Genomic DNA, 12,691 nt, shown 5'->3' on the forward strand with positions numbered 1-12,691 from the left:
CGTCGATGGATCGTAGCCCTCTAGCCTCGCTTGTCCTCATACGTCATCTGGGTAAGTTTCCCCTATATGTGAAACAACTAATAATAATTAATTAATAAGGACATATACGAAAATGCTAGGAAAAACCCCCACAGTTTGCTCAAACGGAGGATTTTAATATACCAAAACATTCTAATCGATGTCACAGACCCGTACACGTCAACCACTCGTTGGCTGAAGGCCGGACGCGCCCTCACACGCTGCCTAGCCCACGGCCACACACCTAGCAGAGACTGACAGAAGACAGGAATATTCCTTTAAACAGTTAACTGAACTTAAAGGCGTTCCTTAACGCCGTTAGAATATTCTGTCAACTTTGACAGAATATTCTTCGTCTTCTCTCGTAAAACGTCGCCATCTAGTTTCGTCGGAAACTGGAAAACTTCGCCGGTTTCTGGGGGAAAATTCAAATCTTAATATCTTGCTCATTTCTCAACCATTTTTGATGAAATTTACATGGAAATGAAGCTCTTGAAGAGTAGAACAAGATTGTACCTTTCAAAAGTCCAAAAAGTGGATGGAAGTGGATTGAAATTAGCTTGAAAGGTTCGGCATATTTTTCGACTCCTTGAAAACGTATGTTTTCCCATTAGTTCCACTTCAAAACTAGCCTAATGGCATCGGGGAGTTGATTAGGTGCTTTTACAACCTTCAAAACGTCATAACTCGACCGGGATAACGTCGGAGCAAACTCGTCTGACTCGGAGCTTCCGAGTTGGCAAGTCAAAACTCATCCATTTGAGAATCGGTTGGTACAACTGGGTTTGTGAGGATGAAAGGATTATGATGGTGGTGTTTTTAAGCTTGATCAGTGAGTGTTTAATGAAGGTCCTTGTAATTGCAAAGAAGAAAGAGTGATGGGTGAGAAGAGAGAAAATGAGAAGATGAGAGAGAGAGAATGTGAGTTTTGATTGGTTGAGAAGAGGAGAAAGGAATTTCTGATTGGTAAAAAAGAAAGGGTGTTTGATTGGCTGAAAGAAAGTGGGAAATGAATTGATTGGTGATAGAGATAGGGCATGGACATGTTTTAAAAAGAGGATAAAAGATAAGGTTTGAGCAATTTGGAAAATCAGACGTAATCTAACGTATATTATAAAAAACAGTAGTCTCCAGTACTAAATAATTAACGTGCCCGTGTACAAATCTACTCATTGTTAACACACTTTAATTTAACGTAACGTTTTCGTTACAAGTCCGTTTTGGGTAAAACTCGCGCTCACGTGTATGTAACAACAAGTACTATTTAATTACGATAATGAGAAAAATAATTTAAAGTTGAATAACCACGTCCATGTCACTTTGCCAACAAGGGCATAAATGTTAATATACATGCCCGGCGAGAAAATTACATAGAAAATTAGGGACAGGTTGTCACAATCTACCACCTTAAGAAAATTCACCCCCGAAATTTCAAACACTACTAAAGATCATAGCCAAAGAACAGACGTGGATAGAGGTCTCACATACACTCCTCTGTCTCCCAAGTAGCTTCCTCAACAAAGTGGTTCCTCCGTAAGACTTTCACTATATGAACAGTCTTGTTCCTGAGAACTTTGTCTTTCCAGTCAAGAATCGTCACTGGAACCTCATCATAAGTAAAATCCAGATTAATCTCTAACGGCTAAGGAGGAATCACATGTGACGGATCAGAGACGTATCTCCGTAACATGGACACATGGAACACATTATGCACCCTCGACAACTATGGAGGTAGATCAAGTCGGTAAGCAACTTCACCAACTCACTCAATGATCTGGTATGGCCTGATGTAATGAGGGCTTAGCTTCCCTTTCTTCCCGAATCATACAACACATTTCCACAATAACAACTTTAAGAATACCCAATCTCCAACCTTATTTACCTATAAAATAAAAAATGTTATTGGATATAAAATAATTTTACCTATATTTTATATAATTATTGCACACATATATAGTAGTAGCAAAATGTGCCTAATATATGTAATAATGAATGAAAATAATTCACCTACAAATAAAGGAAATTTGATTAAAAAATAATATATCTACTACTTTTTGTTTATGAATTTCAGTTTCTTTTTTTTATCACAAAAATAATGTACCTACAATATAATTTACCTATCGTTTAATCTTATAAAAAATAATATATCTACTGTTTTATTATTATTATTAATTATTATTTTTTGTCAAATATCTATTGTTTTATTTTAATGGAGATAATTTGTCTTGGTTTAATTTTTACAAAATAATTTAGGCACTATTTAACTTTACCAAAATAATGGAACAACTATTTTAATTTACCTACAAAATAAATGCTATTTGATTCAAAATTAATTTACTTATATTTTTCATATACATATAAATAAATTATTTTTAACACGCATATATAATAACAAAAAAAAAAAGCCTAAATGAATGTAATAATTGTGACATCCCACATCGCCCAGGGGAGTGATTCTTATATGTATATTCCCATCTCTACCTAGCACGAGGCCTTTTGGGAGTTCACTGGCTTCAGGTTCCATGGGAACTCCGAAGTTAAGTGAGTAGCGTGAGAGCATTCTCAGGATGGGTGACCCATCGGGAAGTTCTCGTGTGAGTTCCCAGAAACAAAACCGTGGGGGCATAGTCGGAGCCCAAAGCGGACAATATCGTGCTACAGTGGAGTCGGGCCCGGGAAGTGGTCCCCCCCCCGGGCCGGGATGTGACAATAATTTACCTACAACATAAAAGAATATTTGTCACATCCCGACCCGGGGCGGATCGTGACATATTTGGTATCAGAGCCTAACCCTGGTCGCGAATGTGCCGACGAGGACGTCGGGCCCCTAAGGGGGTGGATTGTGACATCCCACATCGCCCAGGGGAGTGATCCTTAAATGTATATTCCCATCCCTACCTAGCACGAGGCCTTTTGGGAGCTCACTGGCTTCGGGTTCCGTAGGAACTCCGAAGTTAAGCGAGAAGGGGGCTAGAGCAATCCCATGATGGGTGACCCACTGGGAAGTTGCTCGTGAGTTCCCAAAAACAAAACCGTGAGGGAATGGTAAGCCCAAAGCGGACAATATCGTGCTACGGTGGTGGAGCGGGCTCGGGAAGTGGTGCCGCCCGGGCCGGGATGTGACAATATTAATTGGGATTAATTGGTTCTTTGTTGTTTTTATCAAACAATATTATTTGATGCAAAATAACTTATTGTACAAAGGATTTTTTTTTTTCCATACGAAAAATGTGCCCATAATTGTTTATGAACATGGCTAAATTAATATATATATATATATATATATATATATATATATATTTATATGTTCCTAATATTTAACATACAAGAAAGGTAAATTTTCCATATGGAGTTAATTGCTAATCATAATTAAGGTGAGTAATAATATTTATTGACATAATTAGGGTTTTGTGGCATAAGTTGTAAATATGTGATAATAACTAGTTACATATTTGTCTACATGTTACTCTATTTGAAATTTGGGTTTTATTTGGATGCTTAATATTAGGTGGGTTTTTGTTTGGAAAATAGGAGTTTCAAGGGCCTTTTTCTAAATAACCCTAATAAATATCATGATTGATTTATTCTTTAAAATGCAAGTACAGAGCAAGTCCATCGGCTGATAAATTACAAATTATCATGATGACAAGTATCAGTAACAACCGGTTTTAGTACGATATAGCTCATGATGTTCATATCGATCTATTATGTGCCCTTGCATCTAGGATTTGGTAGACCTCAAACAGTAACTGTCCTAGCTTTACCGTATCTTTTGTTTCATTTCTTCTGGAACAATTACAAACATTTTTTTTATTATAGATCTACTACCAGAAATTCAATTCGTAATCTTAGCATTCAATGGCTATTCCTGAATAATCTCATTTTTCAATTATTCAACCATTTCATTTATTTATTATTTATTCACTTAATCTTTTTCTATCTATTTTATATAGGGAAAATTAGAATCCCCTGCACTTTTCTAATACTCTTTAGATTAAACATTGGTTTTATTTTGAAATTTGATTAGGACGCCTAAACAATAGCCATGTCAGCATTTTTATATTTATTTAGATTACATGTAATTATTGTGTTTTTTTTTTAATTTAAAATGTTAATTATTAAATTCCATATATATATATATATATATATATATATATCCGTTTAGGTTGATATATTTCTGTTCTGTACGTGGCCTTTATTTTAGGAAGCTAGTTTCTTCTCCCACGTTTGAGCCGTATGGTTTCTTCTCCCACATTAGAATTCTATGATCCTCATTTTTGAATTTTGAATGGACTTATCCATTTCAATTAGTGGTTATTTTCATTATTTTATATTGATATCATGCGAGATAATTAGACGTATTCTCTATTTTCATAGGCTTGAGGCTGGTACGTTCAAATAATTTATTTCAACGTACCGAATACATGCCAAGAAGATATATACAGTAACGTACCAAATATGTTTTTTTAAATAAATATAAATGTACCAAAATAATATATAAATGTACCAAATACATACAAAAAAAAATATGAACGTACCAAATACGTACCAAGAAGATATATAAGGTAACGTACCAAATATGTACCAAGGAGAAATATATGTACCAAATATGCTTTTTTGTTTAAAATAAATATAAACATATCAAATACATACAAAAAAGAAAACAAACATACCAAATATGTACCAAGAAGATATATTAAGTAACATATCAAATATGTACCAAGAAGAAATCAATGTTTCATGTGTAATTTGAAAGACTTTTTATTAAAATTGAATACTATAATATTTATCTACAAGATCTAAGGAGTTTTGAGATATTATCTAAGAAAATTAAAAGGTATATTAAATATAATGGCAAGTCGCATTTATGTGTATTTTGAAAGACTTTTTATTGGAATTAAATTCTACAATATTTATCGACAAGATTTTAGGAGTTTTGATGTATTATCTAGGAATTAAAAGGTATATTTATATAATGGCAAGTTGGGTAATTTAAATTATAAAAAAGGCTACTTCTAATCCATTTGGCACCTAAATTGTAGGAAGATGTTTAATCAAAACTCTAAAAGGCATAAATGTTTAATCTCAAAATTTTAAAACCTAAGCATTTGTATCAAAACCCCCCTTTTATATATATATAAATAGATTTTTGTCATTATAAAAGACACTCTTTTATAGTAACAATAATAAATTTAGTATGATATAAATAGAACAAAAGAGGAAATAGCAAAGAAACAAAAAGGTTATACAAGGCTATATACAAACCATCCACATTTTTTTTATTTCATTAATTGAATTTTATTTGTTGATTAGGGCGAAGTTCCGTAAAAACCCCTGCCATTTTTGAAATATCTTGAACAATTCCTATAGGTTGAGCACCTTTTTCAAGGAAATATAGAATAGCAGGAACATTTAAATAAATTTGATTCTTTATCAGATCATAAAAACCCACTTTACGAAGATCTTTTCCCTCTCGTTAGGATCGAACATCAATTGCAACAATTTGATAAATGGCTCATTGAGAAAAAACTGGAACGGATCGAGGTGTTTGAGGATTAGGCCATCTCCAACTGAGGGCTGGCCAGAGGGCTCATTTTAGCACTTTGGCCCTCCAAGATTCTCCAAGATATTAATATTTTAATGAACAGTACAGGGCCATATTTACCTCCGTCTCCAACCGAGGGCCAGAGGGCTAGTGGGCTCGTTTTAGCCTTGCCACAAAAAACCATCTCCAACCAAGGGCCAAAGGGCCATAGGGCCAAACATAATTTATTATTTAAAAACTACAACTTAAATTCAAATCCAACGGCTAAGGCTATCTCCAACCGAAGGGTCCAAAGGGCCAAAGGGCTAAAAATAGCCTGAAAACCATCTCCAACCGAGGACTAGGCCAAAAGGCTCTGGAATCTGAGAGGGCCCCACGGAATCGGAGAGGGCTAGAGGGCTGGAGGGCTAGTTGCAAGCAGCCAGCCTGGGGCTGGCCAAACATAATGCTACCATAAAAATCGAAATAACTATAAACATCAACCACCAACCTGGGTTTTCGCATCGAAAACTTTCCACTGCAGACCGTCAAGATCAATACATTTCAGGCTAGCAAGAGCTTTCTGTATGAACATCAAAGCACAAATTCCATTAAACACAAGGTCTCTCTCAGGACATTCCACAAACAGTTGGCGGGCATTCATTGATATACTAACTCACACTCCGATGAAGTTATAAAATCAGCATATTAAGAAGAAAATAACAATTAAACACAACTTAAACACGATTAATCAACGTAATTAGAAGAAAACATTGCCTTCATGTTGCCACTAAACGCGGCAGCTACGGCCCGCCATTTCTCTCTTTCGTTTTCTCCAATTCGGGGTTTTTCAAACGCAAATCACCCACCTAGGAAAGCAGATCAAAGATTTAAGAAAACAATCAGAAAGCTCGAGAAAATCTAATCACTTCAAATTCTCAGAAGAAAAGAAAGAGATGGACCTGTAAAACCTTGCGGAGGTGTAGGGTTTGGGCAAATGAATACGAGGTGTTGGGTTGCTTCGACTGGGTTTTTCTCTATTGATGCGGGAGCCTCTAAAGTAAAGCATAGTTGTTGGAGCTTAATATCAGCCGTTGGATTGATCTGATGGTTTATTATACATCCAGTTTAAAACAAATGGACATATCACTCAAGACTACGGTCTGATGATATTACTCTTCACTTAGAAGTGAGAGGTCTTAGATTCGAATATCGTGGATGGGGAATTCGATCCAAATTAGGTTGCCCATTGTGGCTTAGCCGAATACCCGCTTCCTCCAGTGTAAAAATATATTGCTACCAAATTAGGCCCGAGGCTAGCCTGAGACGTCACTTAGCCGTTGGATTTGAATTTAAGTTGTAGTTTTTAAATAATAAATTATGTTTGGCTCTATGGCCCTTTAGCCCTCGGTTGGAGACGGTTTTTTGTGGTACGGCTAAAACGAGCCATCTGGCCCTTTGACCCTCGGTTGAAGACGGAGGCAAATATGGCCATGTACTGTTCATTAAAATATTAATATCTTGGAGAATCTTGAAGGGCTAGAGGGCTAAAACGAGCCATCGGTTGGAGATGGCCTAAGTGACGTTAGCATGACGTCAGCTAGCCGTTGATATAGAATGATACGTTCTCGTGCCACAAACAGTACCTACAACATGATCTTGTTGCACATCTTTGGGCCAAAAGAAGCATGGAGTAGACGTTTAAGTTTTATGTTGTTAAATGTTTTTAAAAATGTTGTTTAAGTTTCATGTTGTTAAATTTTTTTTTATGTTGTATAATTTGTATGTTGGTTAATGTTATTTAATGTTATTTCATATTGTTTAATGTTGTTTCATGTTACTTAATTTAATTTAATGTTGTATAATGGCTTAGGAAGTTATAGGAAAAAATATAATTTAAAAAAAATATGAAACAAATTTTGTGAAATAGAAGTTATAGGATAAAAATAGAATTTAAAATAAAATAAAGCAACTATGTGAAACAGAAGTTATAAGAAAAATGGAATTTAAAAAAAAAAATGAAACAAATTTTGTAAAATAAAAGTTATAGGAAAAAATAGAATTTAAAAAAATATTAAAAATAGAAGTTATAGGAAAAATTTTGTAAATAATAAATAATAAAAAAACTATAAAAAAAAAAAAAATTCAAACGCAACGGCTAGCTGACGTCATGTCACATTCCGCCCCGGGCCGGGATGTGACAATTCCCGGCCCGGGGTAGAATGTGACACGTCAGCTAGCCGTTGCATTTGAATTTTTTTCTTAAGCATTCCTGTTGGTTATAACCGACAGGAAAACTGAATTTTCTGGCCAACCCTCCAGCCTTTTAGCCCTCTCTGATTCCATGGGACCCTCTCAGATTCCAGAGCCCTCTGGCCTAACCCTCGGTTGGAGACGGTTGTCGGGCTATTTTCGACTCTCTAGCCCTCTGGACCCTTCGGTTGGAGATGATATTAAAGTGAATTGGGATCTGGTCTTCTTGTTTTCCTTGAAGTTCTAGTAATTTGTGAGCACCATCCATTTGTATTTATAGTAATTGTCTGCACAAACCTCAATCACCTTAGAATCTATCACCATTGACATATAGTTCATACAAAATGGGACATCGTGACCTCTCTTTGGCCAGCAACAGTTTTCCAAAGTGAAATCAACTATTACTATTGTTAATGATCAGTCCGTTTGGCCAATTCATTGAATTCACATACACCAAAAATTTCAGAATTCATTGAATTTACTACAACTGGGAGAAGTACAAAAACAAAGACAATGGTAGAAATTATCACCATACGAATTCCACTATGAAAAATCTAGAGACCAAAATCCTTGTTAACATAATTTAATCACATTAAAAGACATACACTCTGGGTTCTAAAAACAAATTTTCCTAAGAAAATTAAACGCAGAAGAAAGGGGAAAAAAATAATTACCCATGAAATACAGGAAAGAGTTCTATATTTATAAGAATTAAATCGCAGATAAATAAAATAAAATTAAAACATGGCAACTGAAAACCCCAACAAAGAAAAAAGGAATCCATCACTGTTCTAAACGGGAAATCAAAATTGAAGAGAATCCAACATAGAAAACCAACAAATTCAAGAACTTCTACACACAAATTCCAGAAATATATTAAACGGAAAAAAAATAATAATAATAAGATAGAGAGGGAGGAGTAATTCATACCAAGGAAGACAAAACAGAGTTATGTATTAATATATTAAATGGAAACGAAACAGAGTGTTGCATTCAACTTTCACAATATACAAAAATAAAAAAATTGGTTCTACAATACAAAAGCCCCAGAGGGAGAAGCGGAAACTGCTCACCTTGAGCACATATGACTTCCAAGGTTGCATATAAAAGCCCCAAAAACGAAAATCAGGTTCCCTGAAACTGAAAAACTGTTAGGGTAAAATTGGCAATCCCTGACATAATGCCTGAGTCTGTAATAGCTTAGACTTGTTATACATTTTCAATTGTAATAGTTTAAGTCTAGGAAGGGTTCTCACACTTTCGATGCAAAGATGTTACCTACACGCGATAAATATTCAGGTACGTTTGCATGCATACATCCAACTACTTTCATCTATATCTCATGTTATTGTTTTTGATATAGGACTCTTAACCATTGTGTGGTTTATCTCTTTAAAATATCTTATTCCTTTATATTCGAGATTTTAAAGCATGCAAAACAGTCTAATTGCATTAGGACTAATCTGATGGTATTGAGACTTTTCAAACCGTGTTATCAAAACGTGTTTGGGTGTTGGTAGAGTTATTGATCAATATGGATTGCATGGTTAGCTAAAACTAGTTTTAGTTATGAAATCTTATCAGTTTAAATTGGTTCCTGTGCATTGAGGATTTATAAGGCAGCTTTGAAATTGTTTCAAAAGATGCCGCATATATGCATGTTTTTCTTGAAAGATACATGGGCAGCAACTTTGTGATTTTAAAAGTATATAACATTATTTGTCAGTGGCTGCCACATTGTGGTTTTTGATGAGCATGTGTTTTTAAAGGGAACCATTTATGCAGAGAAACTTATTTTATTAAAAAGGATTTTTGAAGAAGCATCAATTGGATTTTTCGTGTGCGTGAAAAAATAATTGAAATACTGTTGTTTGCTTATGGTTCCAACAACATGGGTTTTTAAGAGAAGATATTATTTTTCATGCTGTTTTTCTTTGAGGTTTTAAATTGAATATCAATTATGGAAATGAGCCTTGTGATTTTCGTAATTGATTGTTTTCCAAACAAACACTTCATCATATAAACATTCTGCATGATCGAGTTAGCATCGTGCAAAGTTCGAGGGAAAGGTGATTGACGGTTGCGTTAGTACCGTGCCACTTCAACTCGAGGACTGAAGAAAGATCGAGTAGCAAAGCGCGAAGACAAAGCTGCCAACTGGTATGAGTGTCTAGTTGATGAGTTTTGTAAGTCTTTATGTATTCTTTCTTTCTTAGTGCTTCCTGGCTTGGTAGCCCGAGGATTTTCCCAGTGGTGGGTTTTGCCTCGTTAAATCCTACATCATGTGTGCTTTTTATATTCATGTTGAATATTTGTGTAGGATTAATTTTGCATAACTGATTAATTGAAACCATAATTTGCTTTAGCGTTAAGTTGTCATTTATAGATTAAGTTAGTACCCATCCTAGGACTTTCAATTGGCACCAGAGCAGGTCACTAAAAATATCTAGTGAGATCCGTGGGTAGTCTAGGATGAATCGGTCTATGGGTTCAGTTTCTCATCCGCCACATTTTGATGGCGACAACTACGCTGCATGGAAGGCAAAGATGAAATCATTTCTCTGGGCGCTTGACGATAGAGTGTGGCTTGCGGTTGAAGAAGGCTGGGAACCTCCAACAGTTGAAGAAACCAAAGGCGAAGGACAGTCTTCTGTTACTATTTCTATGCTTAAGCCTAGAAAGGTATGGAGTGAAGATGAACGCAACTCTAGCACATTCAATCAAAGAGCATTGAATGCGTTGTTCACTGCCGTTTCACCTGAGCAATTTAACTACATCAGTAAATGCTCAACGGCGAAAGAAGCTTGGGATATTCTTGAAGTTACTCATGAAGGTAACTCCACGGTCAAAGAATCCAAGCTTCAAAATCTCATCACACAATTTGAAAATATCAAAATGCTAGATGATGAGAGTTTTTCTGACTTTTATGCTAAACTTAGTGTAATTGTCAATGGTTGTCACAATCTTGGTGACAGCATTCCAGAACATAGAGTTGTTAAGAAAATTCTAAGGTCTCTTCCTTCTAGGTTTCATGCGAAAAGGACAGCTATAGAAGAATCGAAAGATTTAAACACCTACAAGTTGGAACAATTGATTGGGTCATTACAAACATATGAGTCTGACTTTACCGAAGTCAAGAAAGGAAAAAATGTAGCCTTCAAAGTCAATAATGAAAAAGTGAATGAGGATTCATTTGAAAACCTGACTCAAGATGAATTTGCTCTTCTCACCAAACAAGCTAGAAAATTTTTGAAACTTAGAAGTTCCAGAGGACGTGAAAATCAAAATAATTTTGATTCAAATTCCAAAGTTCCTCGTTCTCGAGATTTTTCTCATGGAAATTCTTCTAAGTTTGTCAAACTTGGTGAAAAGAAAAGTTCAAATGACAGAGACAAGTGTTTTGAATGTCAAGGGTATGGACATCATGCTCATGAATGTGCCAATACTCTTAAAAAGCTGAAGGATGAAAAGAACAAGGCTTTAACTTCCACGTGGAGCGACAGTGATTCAGAGAAAGACACGGAATCTGAAGATGATAAGGAAGTGGTTGCATTTTTTGGAACTTTTGATGGATATGAGACGGATGATTCGGAAGTTGAAGAGCCTGATTCCGTAGAAGTCTTACAAAAGTACACTGCACTGTATGATATCACCATGAAAGTGAAGAAGGAAAATGAAGAACTGAAAAATAAACTCGTGCAGCTTGAAAGTGAGAAGAATGAAGCAGAAATCGAGCATCAATCTCAAATGGAACATGCAGAAAAGCTACGAGAGTCAATGTTGGAGAAGTTACATATGCTAGCATCAGACAACAAAGGTCTTGAAAATGAATTAAGTAACATAAAGAAGAAAGTTGAAGAATTTAGCATTGGCTCAAGCAAAATTGACAAAATGTTGAGCTATGGAAAGATTTCAGGTGATAAAAGCGGTCTAGGTTTTGATATAACTGGAAGTTCGTCCACTTCTGTTACCAAGTTTGTTAAAGCGTTACAAGAACCTAGCATGAAAGTGAGTAGTGATGAACCTTTTGGAAATTCGTGCATCACTACAAAAGAGTCAAATTTCGTAAGAAATTTTGTTGGACCAAAGAAGTTCATTAGGTCAAAAAATTTTATTCCTATTTGTCACTTCTGTGAAAAAATAGGACATATTAGACCTAGGTGTTACAAGCTTCAAAAGGAAAATAAGACTAAAACTTCTTGGATTTCTGAAAAATCAAATCTCAAAGGGAGATTTGTGGCTCACCCAAAGGGAATGAATAGAATTTCAAAAATAATGCCTAACTTCCTTACTCCAAACTTAAAGCAAGTATGGAGAAGAAAAAAGACTCAAATTTGTCTATTGGATAAGGTGTCACCTTCATCTGAGGAAGACAATTTTACATGCTTGGTGGCATTCACTGCTCTCTCATCTTGTCAGTCTGATACTTGGTATCTAGACAGTGGTTGTTCAAGGCACATGACTGGAGACAAAAGATGGTTCACATCTTTCACCGAGGATTGTAAAAATGGAGCAGTCACGTTTGGAGATGGAAAAAGAGCAAGGATCGTTGGAAAAGGAGAAATCAAAACACTAGGAATTCCATGCTTAAAAAATGTCATGTTAGTGGATGGACTTAAAGCTAACCTAATTAGCATTAGTCAAATTTGTGACGATGATGATGCTGAAGTACTTTTCAATAAATTGAAATGTAGTGTAAAGGTTGCTAAAGAGGTTGACAGTTTTGAAGGAAAAAGGTCTAAGGACAATTGTTATTGTGTGAATGCAAATGAGTTACATGTGTCTGACATATGCAATAAGGCAACTGATGATATTTTGGATTTATGGCATAAACGATTAGGTCACATGAACTGTAAGGATTTGATCAAGCTTTCCAAGAAAGAGTATGTGAGGGGC

The 12,691-nt window shown here is 35.4% G+C and overlaps 1 long non-coding RNA gene across 2 annotated transcripts; it reads right to left on the reverse strand.

Annotated features, from left to right (window-relative positions):
* Positions 1-1,307: 1,307 nt before the first annotated feature.
* On the reverse strand, positions 1,308-6,644 carry LOC148690725 (uncharacterized). Of its 2 annotated transcripts, XR_015956590.1 has the most exons (4): positions 6,505-6,644; positions 6,320-6,411; positions 6,054-6,125; positions 1,308-1,900 (listed from the first exon to the last, which is right to left on the reverse strand). It is a non-coding gene; the product is annotated as an uncharacterized LOC148690725 (long non-coding RNA). The 2 variants fall into 2 exon arrangements; XR_015956589.1 differs by having other exon boundaries at positions 6,054-6,411.
* Positions 6,645-12,691: the final 6,047 nt, after the last annotated feature.

Source organism: Pyrus communis, chromosome 15, assembly GCF_041283825.1.
Source record: "Pyrus communis isolate YQ-2024b chromosome 15, ASM4128382v1, whole genome shotgun sequence".
Lineage (NCBI taxonomy): Eukaryota > Viridiplantae > Streptophyta > Magnoliopsida > Rosales > Rosaceae > Pyrus > Pyrus communis.